Source organism: Schistocerca piceifrons, chromosome X, assembly GCF_021461385.2.
Source record: "Schistocerca piceifrons isolate TAMUIC-IGC-003096 chromosome X, iqSchPice1.1, whole genome shotgun sequence".
Lineage (NCBI taxonomy): Eukaryota > Metazoa > Arthropoda > Insecta > Orthoptera > Acrididae > Schistocerca > Schistocerca piceifrons.
The window spans coordinates 362,784,231-362,801,181 of record NC_060149.1 but is presented as its reverse complement, the minus strand read 5'-3'; positions in this window follow the sequence as shown (position 1 = coordinate 362,801,181).

Sequence of the window (16,951 nt, the reverse complement as noted above, 5' to 3'; positions counted from 1 at the left end):
TAGACATACGTTCAATGAGGTGCTGGAAGGTGTCTTGGGGAATGGCAGCCCATTCACGGAATGCTACACTGAGGATAGATATCGATGTTGGGCGGTGAGGCCTGGCACGAAATCGGTGTTCCAAAACAACCCAAAGGTGTTCTATGGGATTCAGGTCAGGACTCTGTGCAAGCCAGTCCATTAAAGGGATGCTATTGTCGTGTAACCACTACGCCACATGCCCTCAATTCTGAACAGGTGCTCGATCGTGTTGAAAGATGCAATCGCCATCATCTAATTTCTCTTCAACAGTGGGAAGCAAGATGGTGCTTAAAACATCAATGTAGGCCTATGCTGTGATAGTGACACGCAAAACGACAAGAGGTGCAAGCGTTCTCCATGAAAAACACGGCCACAACATAACACCACCACCTCCGAATTTTACTGTTGGAACTACACACGCTGGCACATGACGTTCACCGGGCATTCGCCATACCCACACCCTGCCATCGGATCGCCAAATTGTGTACCGTGATTCGTCACTCCACACAACGTTTTTCCACTGTTCAATCGTCCAATGTTTACGCTCCTTGCACCAAGCGAAGCGTCGTTTGTCATTTACCGCCGTGATGTGTGGCTTATGAGCAGCCGCTCGACCATGAAATCCAAATATTCTCACCTCCCGCCTAACTGTCATAGTACTTGCTGTGAATCCAGATGCAGTTTTCTATTCCTGTGTGATGGTTTGGATAGGTATCTGCCCATTACACATCGACCCTCTTCAACTGTCGGCCTGTACGCTTTTGTGCTGTACGTGTCCCCTCACGTTTCCACTTCACTATCATATCGGAAACAGTGGACCTAGGGATGTGTAGGAGTGTGGAAATCTCGCATACAGACGTATAACAGAAGTGACACTCAATCACCTGACCTCGTTCGTAGTCCGTGAGTTCCGCGGAGCGCCCCATTCTGCTCTCTCACGATGTGTAATGACTAATAAGGTCGCTGATATTGAGTACCTGGCAGGAGGTGGCAGCACAATGCACCTAATATTAAAAACGTAAGTTTTTGGGGGCGTCCGGATACTTTTGATCACAAAGTGTAGCAGCGGTTCTGCATGGCAGTAGCAGCCAACTTGGGTCAGGACGGCTCTGTCACTGCTGTAGTATTGGTTATTCTTTGTGTGTTACTGTCCCTGTTAACAGACATCGAAAAAATGAATATCAGACAAGACTGTTGTGGGCCGCTCTGCCGAATGGGAATGTAAAATTCCACTTAAAAATGATTTTGTTTGCAACAAGAAACAAACCAACGCTTTTCACTGCCGCTGGGCGTCGCTTGAAAGACGTGATGAGCTTATCTGTTTGGGCTCCAGCTGCACGTTATAAAAACGGTACTGCAAATACCTTCCGAAACACCAGAGGAAATGCACCTGACGACTCTTAGAAGAGGTATGCTGTACATGCTGATTTGTGGAGTACACAGGGTTTCCGAAGAGAAATGATCAGTACTCAGGTATACGACAGGAACGGGCTAGGAGAAATCATACAGAGAGTCCTACAGGGTTCATTTTTGGGTCCACTCTTATTCCTATGGCAGAGACATCCCGTGAAAGAGATTGAATAAAAAGATGTAGGTTGGGCAGAAATTAAATGTCAAAGAAGTTGGCTTGGTGAGATACATACGTCCGCGTCACAAGCCCAAAAACGAATGTACATTAAATGTGTTCTGTCTCGGAAACTATTTGGAATAGATCACATGTCCGTATGAAGTTTTTTGCTTCAGACGATCTTTTGTGTCATATCCCTGAATATTTATCATTTCTCCTGGGACACACTGTGTATACAGGGTGGTCGGAAACTGTCTGAGCCGCGCGGGGTAGCCACGCGGTTTGAGGCGTCTTCCGGCCGGAGTAGCCGTGCGGTTCTAGGCGCTACAGTCTGGAACCGAGCGACCGCTACGCTCGCAGGTTCGAATCCTGCCTCGGGCATGGATGTGTGTGATGTCCTTAGGTTTCTTAGGTTTAATTAGTTCTAAGTTCTAGGCGACTGATGACCTCAGAAGTTAAGTCGCATAATGCTCAGAGCTATTTAAACCATTTTGAGGCGTCTTGCCACGGTCCGCGTGGCTCCCCCCGTCGGAGGTTCGAGTCCTCCCTCGGGCATGGGTGTGTGTGTTGTCCTAATTGTAAGTTAGTTTAAATAGTGTGTAAGCTTATGGACCGATGACCTAAGCAGTTTGGTCCCATAAGATAAAAAAAAAGTCTGAAAAGCTTGTAAGGGCGTTGCAGAATAGGTTGTGCAAGAAATATTTGTTAAGAAAAAATTCGATACGCTGTGCTGTTTCAGAGTTAATTAGCATTGAAGTTGGTCAATCAGGCTGCTGTGTGCGCAAATTCAAGCGGTCAACCAGATACAATTAGTGTTAGTAGTTCTCATAGCGTAGATTATAGCGTACGAGATTGCTCAGCCTTTGGCTCGGATTCGGTCCTTACTGCCGTCCCATGTCCAATTTTTGTATCGCTCTCTTGTTCGGTTTTAGGAAACCAAATGAAGCATACGCCTGATTGGCTAACTTCAATGCCAGTCACTAGGAAAGAATCGAATTTTTTTCTTAACAATTATTTGTCAACACAGTTTACTGTCTGCAGTCTGTCCTTGTGCTTTGTCGGTTTCAGAATGTATATATAGGATGAACATTAACGAAACCGACAACCAAATGGCTCTGAGCACTATGGGACTTAACAGCTGTGGTCATCAGTCCCCTAGAACTTAGAACTGCTTAAACCTAACTAACCTAAGGACATCACACACATCCATGCCCGAGGCAGGATTCGAACCTACGACCGTAGCAGTCGCGCGGTTCCGGACTGCGCGCCTAGAACCGCGAGACCACCGCGGCCGGCAAACCGACAACCAGTAGGGACGGATTCGTGGCCGGAAATGGAAGGAGAAAGGTCCTATGAAAATGTGTCCGAAAATACACCATTGTCACGATAGATGGCGATGACGAATAAAAGTTGCTCTGACTTCGTGCGTGAGTTCCTTGCGTGTTGTAGGCTGTGTGATTGACGCAGCGTACTGTAAGCGGTAGAATGTTCCAGTGTTCATGTCGGGAACAAGGCGAGATGTTCTGTTTGTGTACAGCCAAGTAGATGAAAACGGTCGAGAGGCAACACTGCTATACCAAAACCAGTACCCTCACAAACACCAACCACATCACACGGCATATCAAGCCCTTTTTGGGTGTTTCTGTGATCATGATTCCTTTGAGACAGACGAAAGTGCAAGGAGGCGGCGGACTGTGCGTACACCAGATTTGGAGGATCGGATCGGGCAAGGCAGGATATTGAGGCGAACTCTACTACAAGGTCCGGGAAGTGGTCCACCAACATTGTGTAAGCCAAAGTACATTTGTGTGTATTCTGCACGATGGCCGCTACTATCCCTATCTCCTGCAACAAGTACAAAGACTATCAGCAGCAGATTCCCTCTGCGGGGACTATTTTGTCGATGGTTTCCACTTTACCGACGAAGCAATCTTTACCAGAACTGGCATCATCAGCCTGCTTAATTGTCATCTGTGGGCTAAAGGCACGGCACGTGGTCAGAGGAACTTTCATTCGTCGGCTTCATCTACGATGCATTTCCAGACACATGTTCATAGGACCTTTTCTCCTCCATTTTCAATGAGGGATCTATCCCTGCAGTTTGTCGGTTTTAGTAATGTTCGCCATATATCACTTCCTCAAAATACTAATGGTACTGATATGCCACAACATGAAACAAAAATAAGGAAATCCAATTCACCATTCAGCTACGGATGACATAGACACACATCAAAAAAAGTTTTGCATCACCCCAGTTCCCAGAACTCTTGAAGATGGACGTTGTCTGTGGATATTGTATCACAGACATAGTCCCTTGGCTGTTCACAGATGTCTTTAAACCCGCCCAAACATGTAAACAACCATGCTTGAGCAGCGCCTATTAGACGGAGGGGGTCCGACAACCGTTCAGTTACAGTCATTCCACCAGGATGGAGGTATCCGGCTCGTGTTATCTGTACTTGAACCATGCCTAGACTGTCAATACCGCGCTTCGATCGCGTCCGCATTGTTATTTTCCACCAGGAACGGCTCTCAACGAGGGAAGTGTCCAGGCATCTCGGAGTGAACCAAAGCGATGTTGTTCGGACATGGAGGAGATACAGAGAGACAGTAACTGTCGATGACATGCCTCGCTCAGGCCGCCCAAGGGCTACTACTGCAGTGACTGACCGCTACCTACGGAGGAACCCTGACAGCAACGCCACCATGTTGAATAATGCTTTCCGTGCAGCCACGAAACGTCGTGTTACGACTCAAACTTTGCGCAATAGGCTGCATGATGCGCAACTTAACTCCCGACGTCCATCTTTGCAACCACGACACCATGCAGCGCGGTACAGATGGGTTCAACAACATGCCGGACTGGCATCATGTCCTCTTCACGGATGAGTGTCGCATGTGCCTTCAACCAGACAATCGTTGGAGACGTGGTTGGAGGCAACCCGGTCAGGCTGAACGCATAGACACACTGTCTAGCGAGTGCAGCAAGGTGGAGGTTCCCTGCTGTTTTGGAGTGGCATTATGTTGGGCCGACGTACGCCGCTGGTGGCCATGGAAGGCGCCGTAACGGCTGCATGATACGTGAATGCCATCCCCCGACCGAAAGTGCAACCATATTGGCGAGGCATTCGTCTTCATGGACGACAATTCGCGCCCCCATCGCCCACATCTTGTGAATGACTTCCTTCAGGATAACGACATCGCTCGTCTAGAGTGGCCAAAATGTTCTCCAGACATGAACACTGTCGAACATGCCTAGGATACATTGAAAAGAGCTATTTATGGACAACGTGATCCAACAATCACTCTGGGGAATCTACGCCGAATCGCCGCTGAGCAGTGGAACAATCAGGACCAACAGTACCTTGATGAACTTGTGGATAGCATGCTACGACGAATACAGGCATGCATCAATGCAAGAGGACGTGCTATGGGTATTAGAGGTGCCCGTATGTACAGCAATCGGGATCATGACCTCTGAAGGACTCACTGTATGGTGGCAAAACATGCAATGTGTGGTTTTAATGAGCAATAAAAAAGGCGGAAATGATGTTTTTTGGAAGTTTGTGGTAAGGTCTTATGGGACCAAACTGTTGAGGTCATCGGTCCCTAAGTTTATACACTAATTAATCTAACTTAAACTTACGCTAAGTACGACACACACATCCATGCCCGAGGGATGACTCGAAACTCCGACGGGGGGAGCCGCGCGGACCGTGACAAGACGCCCCAGCCAGCGCGGGTGCCCCGGGCGGTGAAATGATGTTTATGTGTACCTCTATTCCAATTTTCTGTACAGGTTCCGGAACTCTCGGAACCGAGGTGATGCAAAACTTTTTATTTTGATGTGTGGAGAGTTAAAATCGGGTTCCATATTGGCTACGTCCTACAGGAAAATGAGTGAGGAGATACGTGAAACGGATCTGCATGAGCCATGGATGCTTTTTCGAGCTTAATGATTTGTCTGCACCCACTATTGAGCTTTTATACTGACGGAGCACCAGTGGAGCTGACTTACTAAATGGTGTTTAACGGCATAGTACGATGTACGACTCCAACGAATGTCTGTTTCACGTGTGTCGTGATAATTAGATATCAGAATTTAAGTCAACTGTAGGACAAAATTACCTGCCCAACTTTTCTGAAAACTACCGAAGGACGAACTTCCCGACCTGACGGACAAAGCCTTCTTGGAAGGTGACTTAGACAGTTGGGAATTCTAACTGTTAACCCTGGACACTGACGCATATGCAGGAACTGTACGGCACGCTTCCACTCATTAGGTGATCCACCCAGTTCTCTTAACAACTTCCAACACCATCATTCGGAGTGGCTTCCGTATGTGAAATGTCACCTCCTTTCAATGAAGAGATAGAGTTATGTTTCTGTCCATTTGTTGTGGATTGGCAAGAGAGCCAACCCGTTTTTGAGAGGAAGCCGAAAGGCACGCGTTTTAGCTCACGCAGACTGGCGTGAGGTCTGGAACAGGTCAAGGAAATGATGACTAACAAAAAACGTACGTAGCTGCTGGAATACTTAACTTTAATCCATAATTGGTGAACATCGCTCTTGACGGTATATGTTTTACAGCATCAATAGTAACTGGTAATGGTGCCTTGCTAGGTCGTAGCAAATGACGTAGCTGAAGGCTATGCTAACTATCGTCTCGGCAAATGAGAGCGTATTTTGTCAGCGAACCATCGCTAGCAAAGTCGGCTGTACAACTGGGTGAGTGCTAGGAAGTCTCTCTAGACCTGCCGTGTGGCGGCGCTCGGTCTGCAATCACTGATAGTGGCGACATGCGGGTCCGACGTATACTACGGAGCGCGGCCGATTTAAAGGCTACCACCTAGCAAGTGTGGTGTCTGGCGGTGACACCACACCGTTCATTATATTTTTACTTGACTGCGGGTTCCTAATCACTAATCGAGAGAGGTGACGCTGTAGTTAAGACATTAGACTTCCATTTGGAAAAAATGCGGTTAAAATCCAAGTCCGACCATACAGATTTAGATTCCCCGTGATTTCCTTAAATCGTTTAACGCAAAAGCTGGCATGATATCTTTGCAAAGAACGCAGCTGTTTTCCCTCCCTATCCTTCCAAAATTCGTGACAGAGCTGCGCCTCTATTAGTGTGAGGTTGCTCAAGTCGTACACATTAAGGGAGAATTGCTGTATTTGGTAGGGTAATTTAAATAACACGCTATCAATCAGATCCCACACAAATACAAAAATCTTATCTCAAAATGTGTTTTCAACCTTTTTCAAATCTTTACCTTCGATACGATTAAGGCGCCTGGTTTTTTAATCCGTACCCCTATAGCGTAAATCGTTCTTTGGATACGAAGTCAGCGACGTCATAATAAAGCCATGGAATAACGTAAAAAACGTCTAAATAACAAATTACAAACTACAGTTATACATAATAAAATTACGCATAGGAAACAAAACATAAATTGTGATCAGATTAAGTTGCTTAAATTGGCATTTCGAAAATCAGTTGATTTGAACACAGACATCACAGAAATACTTCTTAATTTTGCTTTCTACGCCAGCATGCAGATAATGTACCCAACCTATACATCTGATACACTAAATCATGTTTTGTTCTAGATCTTCCTTAAACAGTTGGTATAATCAGTTTCCTCTGTCCTTTATTTTTTATTCTCGTTACAGGTTACATCAATCAGCCTCTTTTTATACGGTTTTGAACAGGTTTTTTCTTTTTATTTGTTTTTTCTTTGGGCTTCTTATTCATTTCTGTAAGGAGTTGATGTTATTTCCATTGTTGGTTTAGGCTGTTTCGTATTTTTCTTGATAACTGATATTATACACGGGACAGGAGATAAAGCGTTCAAGTAAGACTTTATTTGTTGACTGTTTATTTCAGCAGCTGTTGCAATATAGTTTTCGGGTCCACATTCTTGAGACACTGTACAAGGTCCAGACTGATCGTTGAATGGTGTTGCGACATTAGGTGGCCTTCCAGATTTTCGCGTTGTTTCTTCTGTTCTATCGGCCAATTCATGGTCTGGTTGATGAACAATATGTACAGTAGTAGTTACAAAGTCTTCTTCTTTGATAACATTTCTGTCACATGGCTAGAAGCCTGTTGCCTTAAAATCGTTTAGCGCTATGTCGATACAAACTGATCTAGGGTATGCATTACCCAGGAGTTCTGCAATGTTAGCTTGTTTTGTGACACTGCCAGGACGTGAACGAGCCATGAAGATGTCGCTTCATTGTGGCTGTTTTTAGTGTTTTAAAGATCGATCTGACCACTGGCTGCAGGCGATGTATCATGCGAACAGGTAATGACAGAACAATTATACCGTAATTTAGAGCCACCTTAATTTCCAGCCGGCCGCAGTAGCCGTGCGGTTCTAGGCGCTGCAGTCCGGACCGCGGGACTGCTACGGTCGCAGGTTCGAATCCTGCTTCGGGCATGGATGTGTGTGATGTCCTTAGGTTAGTTAGGTTTAAGTAGTTCTAAGTTCTAGGGGACTGATGACCTAAGATGTTAAGTCCCATGGTGCTCAGAGGCATTTGAACCATTTTTAATTTCCTCTAAATTTTTGGTGTGTGCTATGTCCATCCAACAAAAGCAAAATTTGTTTCTGGTCCCTTTTTTCTACTTTTGTACATTTTATGAAATGTTGTAGCCCTCGGCCAAACATTTCTGACATTATCCATTTGTCGAGGAGCCGAATGCTGTATTTGATGGAGCTCCCCTTTTTAAGATATTATTCATTTTTCTGCTCTTAAATATTAACATCGCACTATGAATTCGTCTGTTGCATGCATTGCACGTACACGTGTCGTCGCACGACCCTTTTCTCCGCTTTTGATTGCGACCGCTTGGTGTTTGCCTTTTCAGGCAATTATCTTAGATGCTTTGTGAACGGTGGATAATGCATTTTCATCCACGTTATATATCTGGTCAGCAGTAAACTTATGTTCACCTATTATTTTCTCATATTTATCGAAAAACTCATTAATACACTCTTTATTAAACCTGTTCCTTCGTGCCATCGATATTGCTTCGGCAAATCGCAAGGAAAAATTGGAATGACCTTTAATAAATGCGCAATACTATTTTTTATTGGCTCTCTTTTGTTCTTTATTGAAACGATGCTGTAGACGATAGTTCTCATCAAGTTTGTGGACGAGTCTTCTTAATTCAATAATAGTAATTCCGGAAAGCTAGACTCTAAATTAATTACATGCTGTGCAAATTCATCTTCCATGTCTGCTGTAGTATTATTTGGTCTTTCACAATTTGATGTTTCATTTAAACCCTTTAAATGACGACGCAGTGTAGAATTTGATATATTATATTTTCTACGTGCTTCATTAAACCCACTTTCACTATTCCGGTGTTTCAGTAAAGCTGTACAAACACACTTAGTTGTTCACTGCATGAAGTGTATTTGCAGTTGTGAATATGAAGAACCATCAGCTGTATAATGGAATGACGACAGTGGAAATTTGTGCCGGTTCGGTACTCGAACCCGGATTTCCCGCTTATCCTGAGCGGTCGCCTTAGCATTTTTTTTTTAAATTTTGTTCGGTATTGTTCGTTCCATTTGGTCTGGGCGGACGTCACATGACACCCGCTTAAGTTGATAGTTGATTCCTTCACTCAGTTTTTTTATTACAGAGAACAATTGGCCTTCTGACCGAACACGCTGAGCTACCGTGCCGGCTATTAGTAAAGAACAGAAATGTGGACAAAATTCTCTTATGGGTGTGCTAGCATCATACCATTTGGCTATCCGAACACGACTCACGGCCACACCCAAACTTCCATATGTCGTCAACGACGTGTCGTCATTCCATTATACAGCTGATGGTTGTCCATATTCCCAACTGCGAATACATTTCACGTATTTCATAACGGCTGTAATCGCCGCAGTGACTGTTTCTTCGGACATGCACGCATGTCCGAAGGAACATTATATCGTAATTCGAAATAACACAAGCACTGCACGCCGCAATATTGTACATGTTAACTGTTTTTCTGCCTCGACAACCAGCTGCCCGCGCCGGCCGAGGTGGCCGAGCGGTTCTAGGCACTTCAGTCTGGAACCGCGCGACCGCTACGGTCGCAGGTTCGACTCCTGCCTCGGGCATGGATGTGTGTGTCGTCCTTAGGTTAGCTTGGTTTAAGTAGTTCTAAGTTCTAGGGGACTGATGACCTCAGATGTTAAGTCCCATAGTGCTCAGAGCCATTTGAACCATTTGAACCAGCTGCCCGCTCACTTGTCTTTGCCTACTCTCACGATTATTAAATTCAGTTTTACACCATTTGATACCCCATTTTATAAGCGTGGGATCAGTTATTACTGGAGTACGACTTAGGCTGTGGTCCGACTAATGAAACCTTACCCTAAGGACTTCTTTTCTAAATCACCTCCAACGAATGCCCGCCTCCGTAGCTGAGTGGTGAATTGTAATTTTTGGGAATGAAGCAAGCACACCCATAAGAGAATTTTGTCCACATTCCTGTTCTTTATTAATGATAATGACCGTTTCTTTTGTTGATTCTCTCTGCATCTATTTCTTTTGCTAAAATTTATTGTTCACTCTGTAAACCAGATTTGCTTAAAACTTTCCAGGATCATGGCCAGTATTGATTCTAGAAAGCGCATGGGAAGATTTAAGCTGTGTGTATGTGCTTGTGTGGAAGCATATTACACAGCTTCAGAATTTGTATCAGTTTGTGTATTTTTGTTGCTTAATAAATGATAACGGCCTAAAAAAAGTGATCAGCGTAACTGATTGCCATGTGGAGGACACGGATTGTATTCCCAGTACTGCGAGCGATTTTTCCTATATGGGAAGACAAGAGCAGGGTTCACTCAGGCTCGCGACGCCGGTTTAGGTTCTACTTGAGTGAGAAGCAGCGACTTCAAGGTCTGAAAAGCCGACAACGGCCGAGAGAGTGGTGTGATAACCCTACGCCCCTCAATACAGCATCCAGATGACGCTATTTGCTGAGGATGACACGGCAATCGTCAGTCCAGATTGCCACATCTGAGACCATAATGGAGGAGCTTTGCTTGCTTCAGACGCTGGTTCGTACATAAACACGACATTTCCATTTTAACCTCCCTCCTTAGGCTCTTGGTTCTCCATCTGTAACGTCCTGGATGTCGACAAGACCCTATACTGTGAGCTGACTTTTTTCTTTCTGTGGCTGTATCTTGCACTCAAATTTCCTTTTCTTTGGTTATATCGGTAATGGTAATCGTAACTGTAGTTAACAGCCGATTACTGCCGTTTCTCTTTTCAGAGAGTTGAGCTAATGTGGTTATTGTCTCCGTATTATAAAGTCTTCACAGTGTCGAATTAACACTACATCTCAATAACCTATTATACTTTTAAATACTTCAGCATTTGGAAGAGAGAATACACAGTAATATCTTTTTAGTTTGAGAACGAATCAGTTTGTGCAATCACGCATTTGTTTCTCAGCTCTTGTGGAAACATGTGCGACCTGAGACAGAGATAACGCGGCCACAGGCGGAGAACGGCGCGTTTCGTAATGTTGCCGCGACTGGTGCCAAAGCGCCGAGGCAATGTCGAACCAGTTAAAGTGGGAAAGCCGAACGGGAAGGTGTCAGGAACTTCTGTCGAGACGAAGGTACTGATCGCGGGGTCACCGTTACCAAATAACACTTTCACCATACAGCAGATGTGGCTTCCAGGATTGTATTCATTTTCATACGTTTCTTAAGCAGTTCAAGCAGACTTCGCTACTCATTGCTGTTTCGGGTAAGCGAACAAGAGGTAAGACGATGTCGAGTGAAAGAATGTGTGGCGCTGTTGTTGGAATGGAGACAGAGATCATTAGTGTACCATCTCACATTCCTACACGGATTAAAACTTATTTTGTTAATCATTGCATTAATTCTTCAAGAGTACTAATTTGGATTGTTATCCTTTTGGAACATTACGAATGTAGGTTGTGGACAGTTGGGAATGTGAGTCTCACGGGAAGCGTGCAAGGGATAAGTCCCTGCAGTCGCACTATCCTCTGTCACCTCGGTGGCTCAGCTGCATGACGGCACGGTAGGTCAGCGTGTTCGGTCAGCGGTTTAGCTGCCTTCTGTAATAAAAAAAAGCTGAGTTAACCGATCAACGACGAACTTAAACGAGTGTCTTACGACGTCCGCCAAGAGCAGATGCAACGAAAGAAAGCGAACAAAATGAGAGTTGTAAGAAAGAAAAAAAAGATGGATCGAGCGTCTGCCATGTAAGCAGGAGATACCGGGTTCGAGGCCCGGTCGGGGCACACATTTTCAGCTGTCCCCATGGAGGTATATGAACAACACCTGTTGGCAGCTGAGGGTTTCGATTAATTATCATTTCGTTCTAGAGAAGCTGCATGGTCATCATTGGTATCTGTTCTTTCGGAACAGTTACTATCTTCATATATAAGTTCTAGGCGCGCAGTCCGGAACCGCGCGACTGCTACGGTCGCAGGTTCGAATCCTGCCTCGGGCATGGATGTGTGTGATGTCCTTAGGTTAGTTAGGTTTAAGTAGTTCTAAGTTCTAGGGGACTGATGACCATGGATGTTAAGTCCCATAGTGCTCAGAGCCATTTGAACCATCTTCATATATTGTTATTTTTGTGGATTAAAGTCGGTGTTTTGGGTTAGCTTAGATAATTAGAACACAGCAGTAGTGCATGATTTCGTATTTTTTTGCAGTAATGTTGATCTGTGCTGCTATTGAAGTAGTTACCATTAATGAAAATAGTTTTACTGACATCAAAAATTAAGGGGTTTAGTAATAAAATAAGAACAATTACATAGCGGACACACAGACCTGTTAGGATCTGCAGCAATATTTATGGAAATTTAAGAGCCCAGGAAGAGTGGTACAAATGAATAATAACACGAAGGACATGAGTAATAGTGTATAAACAGTGAATGATAAATATTGGTGGAAAACAGCGTAAACATGTCCAGCTACCTTCTTTCTCGTGTGATTGGAAGCTCTGCATACTGACAGCAATATGAGTAGTGACCGATACATCATGGACGATTTGAAGCACGAGGTACTTTCCCTCCTTCAGGCAGATGCACGTGATCCAATGATACACACGCCAAATTTTGTCAGAGTAATGCCCGACCACATGCTGCGAAGAATGGACAAGTTTTGTTTTTTGAAGAACGAAGAAAACAACTGGTTCGTTGGATTGCACACTCATTTTAATGGGATATGGTGGGTCTGCAACTTATTCTCACGGCCCTCCAACAACGACTGTTGACGATGTATGTACTCGCATACGAACTACGACTGGCGAAATTACCCATGGATAAATCCTAGTGCTCTTTGATTCCATACCATGACATTTAGAGGTTTCTGTTGCATCACATACGGTTTCATATAACACTGGGTATTGTAATTCAGACATTATGCCCCGAAATACAAATATGTTCACTTGTGCACTATTATGTATCTACTCTGTGACGCACTACAGTACACAAGTGAACAGATTTGTATTTCGGAGCATAATGTCTGAATTACAATACCCAAGACTGTAACTGTACATTATCGCGTAACTGCAGATAGATTTACATAATATCTGAATTGCAGACATTAGTGTGATATGAAGCTGGATATGTTCCAATGAAAACTTCTATGTGTCATGGGATTGCATCAAAGAGGACTAACACATATACACGAGAAATCCCATTACACGCGGTTTCTAAGTTGCAGGTCGTGACACCTGCCACTAGGACACTCCCTTGGTAGCAAACGTGACTTATACGCTGACGGAACGTAGGCGGAACGTATCGCAGGTTTGTCTGTTATCCAATGATCTTGATTGATCACCAAGGTCGCCAATGGAGGAGATGGAGTTAACTGCTGCATAGACCGGCCTTGTCTCCCATGAATGCAATGCTCTGTTGCCTTGGCGAATGACGGCTTAGGACATGGGTTTCTGTCTGCAGTTTATTTTCCTCCTGTATATCGAAATACAATGGGCATTTTAGAAGAGAAAAATAAACTGTGGATTGAAGCTCTTGTTCGAAACCGGCATCCACCAAGGCGACAGAGCATCGAATGGAAACAAGATCGTGGCAATCAGTCGCGATCACTGAATAACAAAAAGCATTGCGAGTCGTCGCGCCTACGGCCCGTCAGCGTACAAAGTCGCGTTTGTTGCCGAATGGGTGGCCTAGTGACAAGGCGCTGGCGCCTGTAACTTCGACGCTCTGTAGCTTCGTTGGATGATGTTCCCGTACACGGGTTCCTATCCTCGATTTGTTCTTAAGGACACCTTCTACAACCTCTTTAAGTTTGTCGCTACATTTCTAGGAAACCCTGTATGACCACAGGAATATAATTAGAGAAAGCAGGACTACGCAGAGAGGGCCTACGATCATTCTTCTGTGGTCTAACTGAGAATGGAACGGGAAAGAGATGATAACATTTGACTCACATTCGGGAGGACGCTGATTCAGATCGCCGTCTCACCATCCAGATTTACGTTTGTTATGTCCGTGAATGGGGAACAATGAATAACTGTGGGCGTGAGTAGGCAAAAAGTTTATTCCACGACAAGGGAAAAGCCGAAAACAATATAATACTATACATCAGTGAACGATCTAGAGCAGCCACTGGGACGGCTATCAACAGAGTTCGTGGATGACACTGAAGTTGGAGTGCTGTGAAGCAGAATCCCTTGGCAGTCCAATTCCAGAGAGGGGTCGAAATCCTGATGATGGCTATCTAACGCTGTGGCGTAGTGGTGTCAGAGGTAGCGAAATCCAACACGAGACTGCTGGGGTGAGTTTTTTTTTCCTTTATTGTTATTTTAACACCTTGCAGAAGGTGGGCTGGCAGCAGCATATTACGCTGCTCTTCAGCCTCAAGTTATACAAGGAAAACACAAACGAGACACAGAAGATTCAATACAAAGCGGCGGACAAAAATACCACAGACACAGAAACAAAGAACACGAAGCCGTTCACACTCAACGAAAAAAAAAAAAAACATTAAAAACTGTCGGCAGGGCGCACAAACACTGACGACTTCGACGGCACAGCTGAACGAAGGAGCGTGACGGCGAAGAACACTAAACACAAACACGATGGCACACACACGAGAAACTGATGGCGATGATCTCCGGCGCGCGAATGTCCACTTAGCGTGTGCGAGTCCTAGGACCTGCCATGAGGGGAAGAAGGTGGTGGCGGAGGGAGAGGGGAGAGCAAACATGCCATGGGCAGAGGGGATGGGGGGAGGAATGAAGGTTCAAAAAAATGGTTCAAATGGCTCTGAGCACTATGGGACTAAACATCTGTGGTCATCAGACCCCTAGAACTTAGAACTAATTAAACCTAACTAACCTAAGGACATCACACACATCCATGCCCGAGGCAGGATTCGAACCTGCGCCGTAGCAGTCGCGCGGTTCCGGACTGAGCGCCTAGAACCGCTAGACCACCGCGGCCGGCAGGAATGAAGGTAAGGTGGTAGGGGAAGCCCGGGGGTGGAGGGGGGAGAGAGGTAGGAGGGAGGGAAAGGGGAGAGAAGGGAGAGAGGGTGCCCATAGGAACAAACACAGGAAGAGGGAGGGAGTATCAAACTTGGTAGGAGGGGTAGATGGAGGGGAGGAGGGCATCATCTGGGAGGGGGAGGTGGTGGAAGCCACCTTGGGAGAGGGTATGGAGAGTGGAGAGATGGAGAGCAGGTGGGACGTCGAAATACAGGCGCAGCAGCAGACGGGGGCGGGAGAGGATGGGAGAGACAAGCGGGTGAGGGGGATCTAGTTAACGGGAGGTGTATAGTATCCATATCCGTTCGAGGAAGAGGAGGAGGTGGGAGAACGGAATAAGATCGTACAGGATCCGTTTGGGGGAGGGGAGACAGATACGATAGGCGAGGCGGAGAGCATGGCATTCAAGGATTTGAAGGGATTTGTAAAAGGTAGGAGGGGCGGAGATCCAGGCAGGATGGGCGTAGCAGAGGATAGGGCGAATGAGGGATTTATAGGTGTGGAGGATGGTGGAGGGTTCCAGACCCCATGTACAGCCAGAAAGGAGCTTGAGGGGACGGAGCTGGGAGCGTGCCTTGGCTTGTATTGTCCGGAGGTGGGGGGTCCAGGAGAGGCGACGGTCGAGGGTGACGCCAAGGTACTTAAGGGTGGGGGTGAGGGCGATAGGACGGCCATAGATGGTGATATAGAAATCGAGGAGGCGGAAGGAAGGGGTGGTTTTGCCTACAATAATCGCCTGGGTTTTGGAAGGTGTGGTGTGCGTACTGTAAGACCTTCGGTACACACACCATCAGATTATTTGACTTGTCACTCTAACGAAGTAGGCGAGTGTCAGCAATATGTCTCATGGTCTTATCGTGCCGTGTTTATCTTCTGCCATTAGGTCAGACAATAGAAATGCCACTTGCACGCTTAGAGTAGCAGATTGACAGTGACCAACTTTAAACAGAACTTGATTAATTTTCACACACATTTATTAAAATAATAAAAAGCATAGACATTATGTAACTTGACTCTGGATGCTCTTTACAATTGACAATCTGAAGTTCCTTTGTCTTGGTACATTAATCTTATTCTCACATATCTCTGATACTTGACAAAGTGTCTATTCATTTATCTTCGTGGCTATGTACAGGAATATGGTAATCTTATTAGGCGCAGACTGAAACTTGACTATAGACTGGTGCAGAAAAATGCAGTCTAATGCAGACTGACTAATCGGAGGTCTTTACACTCGTTATAATACCTCACGCATTCAGGTATCACTGCGTGAGTGTGATCCGCGAGGAGAAAAGGTTCTGCGTTAGCAGCAATCTCATTGGCTGCGTTACATATTAATACGCAGATCGGCGGAAGCAGAATTTGATCCGTCTCTAAGGCAGCGCCATCTCGTAGTGCGGAGACGGACGAGCGCTGCGCCTGCGCTGTTGTGCTTAGGTGGGGCGCGCTCTAGTGGGAACGTTGTGTACGCGCTATGTGGAACTATGTACACAACAGAAGGATTGACCTTAAGCAACCACTGGTTGCACCAAGTGGCGAACCGGTCAAGATGGGATAGGAGCAGGTGTTGGGAGCGCTGCAGGGTGGGGGCAAGGGCAAGGAAGGCGGTGTCATCGGCGTACTGGGGAAGGTGGATGGGGGGTGAAGGCAGCGGCATGTCCGCCGTATACAGAAGGTACAGAAGAGGGCAGAGAACGGAACCTTGGGGCACACCGGCGGAGGGGAAAAAGGTGTAGGAATCCGTGTTATGGATGGTGACGTAGGAAGGACGTTGGGAAAGAAAGGAGCCGATCAGACGGACGTAGTTTATAGGAAGGGCGAAGGTTTGGAGCTTGAAGAGGAGGC